The following is a 3,390-nucleotide window of genomic DNA, read 5'->3' as shown; positions in this document are numbered from 1 at the left end:
AGTGCTTTGTGAATGACACAGTGGGTCTTCTTATTTCTGTCACTGGTCTTTCCGCCTTCAATACTAATTGCCTGGGGATCTCCAGGTCTCAAGGTCTAATCCCAGAAGGGTAAAAGGTGTCTCTAGTGGAACATTCTACACCTCCTGGGAGGTCCCTCACTTCCACCTTCACCCGACATAGCCCCTGCTCCTGTTCCCTCAGCCTGGAGACCTTGCCCAGGAGCACAGGGTGGTACTGGACTGACCTCTTTAGAAAGGGTGATTACATCCTCATTTCAGCTCTCCCTCTTCCTAGCTTGCCACATAGAATTCGGGGGCTCCATGCATTTGCTGGAAATGAGAGGGAGAACTTCTAGGGCAGGGATCTGCCCCAGATGGGGATAGAGGAGTATCCTGGAGTTTGGGTGTCAGGAGTGTGAGCCCTGCCCAGTTGGCCAGCCCCTGTCCCATGCTACTCAGTGCATGGTGTTTCCTGCACAAGCTTCCTTTAGAGGGAAGCTTCCAGAGTGACTGCAGTGAGGTCCATGCTGTTGGGGGTGACAGAGCAGCCCTGGAGGCCCTCTGCTCTTACACTGGCAGGAGGTAGCCAGAGAGAAGCAGGCAGAGGAAGCTTCTCCAAGCAGGCTTGGAAAGAAATATCTGCATATCATTCATGTCACTTTTGCCACTAGAAGGACAATTTCTACAGTGGAGTGGAAGAAAACGACTATGCTGTGGGAGAGAATGGATCCATCCAGAAGAGCAAGGCAGGAGGGGGAAATGTGCCCATTGCCAGAATTTTGTGTTTTTTGAAGACATTTTCCAGAATTCTACTTTCGAAGGATGCTCCTTTTGACAGTTACTGAGGAAGCAGTGGGACATTTTCAAAGCCTTTTATATTAAAAAAAAAAGAAAAATGCAATACGCTGCTGTGAGTCTGTGTGCAGGTATGACGAAGAGCACAGCTGCCACTGTTCTGTGTCACAGATGCTACGGGAAGTGCCTTAACACACACAGATGTGCTTCATGCAACCTGGTGAGGAACATCTCTAAAACATTTTACAGTTGAGAACATTCAATGTTGAGGAGGTTGAATGCATTATCCAAGATCACACATATGTCCTGACAGAACCAGGGTTCAATGCAGAATTATGTATCATGAATTATAGGGGTGTATTTTCAACAAGAGTCAAACTCCATCTCAAAAAAAAAAAAAAATACTTCTACCTTCCAGTCGGGTCCAGTGACTCATGCCTATAATCCCAGCACTTTGGGAGGCCAAGGCAGGTGGATCACTTAAGGTCAGGAATTCGAGATGAGCCCAGCCAACATTGTGACATCCCATCTCTACTAAAAATACAAAAATTAGCTGGGCATGGCGGTTCACGCCTATGACCTCAGCTACTTGGGAGGCTGAGGTAGGAGAATCGCTTGAAGCTGGGAGGTGGAGGTTGCAGTGAGCTGAGATCACACCACTGCACTCTAGCCTGGGCAACACAGTGATCTCAAAAGAAAAACAAAACAAAAACAAAAGAAAAAAACTTCTATCTTCCAATCCCCAAATCCACCCCCCACCCAACAAAACAAACTCCCCCACATCCCAAGCCACCATAATAACATGTGTCTGCTGATGCTCTTTAAACTTATACTGGGGTCATCTTTTGTTGCTGTTCAAAATATTTTTTCCCCTCAGTTGACACAGATGTTCTAATTCTCCTCAAGGGATTTGTTCCTTTTTGATCTTCAGTGCCACTGTGCCTCTGGAGAATTTAAATGAGTCTACTGAGATTCCCATTTTCTGGCTTTTTCAAGCCCCTTATTGCTTATTCCTTGCTATCTGGAAGGCATTTTGTTTTACAGAAGGTGTTCAAAGACTCAGGAACTTAAAGGTCAAAATGTACATTTGGAACAGAATTAGAAACAATGATTTACTAGAAACATACACTGCCTCCATAGCTCAGGAGATCCGATATTGATTGTTAAGTTGTGAATTCTCCCGAAATTAATCTCTAGATTTAACATAATCCTTTTCTTTTTAACTGGAACCCTTCATGAATTTGTTTGTCATCCTTGCACATGGGCCACACTAATCTTCTCTACATTATTTGAATTTTAGTATATGTGCTGCCAAAGCAAGCACTAGCACAATCCTAATAAAAATCTAAGCAGAATTTTTTTTTTGAAATGGACAAGTTGATTCTAAAGTTTACATGGAAAAAGCAAAGGACAAATAATAACCAAATAAGAAGAAACAAACTTGAAGGACTCAGAATATCTGATTTCTAAACAGCTACAGTAATGAAAACACTGTACTACTGGTGAAAACATAGGTGTACTGATCAAGAAAAAAGAACAGTCTAGAAATACACTCACACATGTGGTCAATTGCTATTTGATAAGAAGCCAGAGTTATTCAATGGAGAAAGGACAGTCTTTTCAACAAAGGAGTTCCTGAAGAATTGGACATCCATATGGAGAATAATAATAATCATCATCATCATCATCATCATCATCATCATCATCATCATCATCAACCTCTGTCCAGGAGTGGTAGCTCATACCTGTAATCCCAGCATTTTGGGGGGCCGGGGCAGGTGGATCAACTGAGGTCAGGAGTTCAAGACTAGCCTGGCCAATATGGTGAAATCTCATCCCTACTAAAAATACAAAATAAAATAAAATAAAATAAAATTGGCCAGGTATGGTGGCACACACCTGTACTTTCAGCTATTCAGGAGGTTGAGGCAGGAGAATCGCTTCAACCCAGGAGGCAGAGGTTGCAATGAGCTGAGACCACACCACTGCACTCCAGCCTGGGTGACACAGTAAGACTCTGTCTCAAATAATAATAATAATAAAAACTTCAATCCATAACTTGTACCACATACAAAAATTTAAATGAAATGCATCATAGATTTAAATGTTAAATCTCAAAGTAGGGGTGGGCATGGTGGCTCACGCCTGTAATCTCAGCACTCTGGGAGGCTGTAGTGGAAGGATCACTTAAGCCCAGGAGTTTGAGACCAGCCTGGGCAACATAGTGAAATCCCATCGCTACTAAAAATACAAAACTTGGGGCTGGGTGCGGTGGCTCACACCTATAATCCAGGAACTTTGGAAGGCCAAGGCGGGTGAGGTTCACCTGAGGTTAGGAGTTCGAGACCAACCTAGCCAAGATGGTGAAACCCCGTCTCGACTAAAAATACAAAAATTAGCCAGGCATGGCAGCAAGCACCTGTAATCCCAGATACTCGGGAGGCTGAGCCAGGAGAATCACTTGAACCCGGAGGTAGAGGTTGCAGTGAGCCAAGATCTTGCCATTGCACTCCAGTCTGGGCAACAAGAGTGAAACTCCTTCTTAAAATAAAAATAAAAATACAAAAATTAGCCAGATGTTGTGGTGCACACCTG

The 3,390-nt window shown here is 43.7% G+C and overlaps 1 non-coding gene across 1 annotated transcript; it reads right to left on the bottom strand.

Moving 5' to 3' along the window:
* Window positions 1-2,012: 2,012 nt before the first annotated feature.
* On the bottom strand, window positions 2,013-2,119 carry LOC111533863. The gene has a single exon (XR_002728981.2). It is a non-coding gene; the product is annotated as a U6 spliceosomal RNA (small nuclear RNA).
* Between the last annotated feature and the right edge of the window lie 1,271 nt (window positions 2,120-3,390).

This window comes from Piliocolobus tephrosceles, unplaced genomic scaffold (assembly GCF_002776525.5).
Source record: "Piliocolobus tephrosceles isolate RC106 unplaced genomic scaffold, ASM277652v3 unscaffolded_26841, whole genome shotgun sequence".
Lineage (NCBI taxonomy): Eukaryota > Metazoa > Chordata > Mammalia > Primates > Cercopithecidae > Piliocolobus > Piliocolobus tephrosceles.
This window is presented reverse-complemented; position numbering and strand designations above follow the sequence as displayed.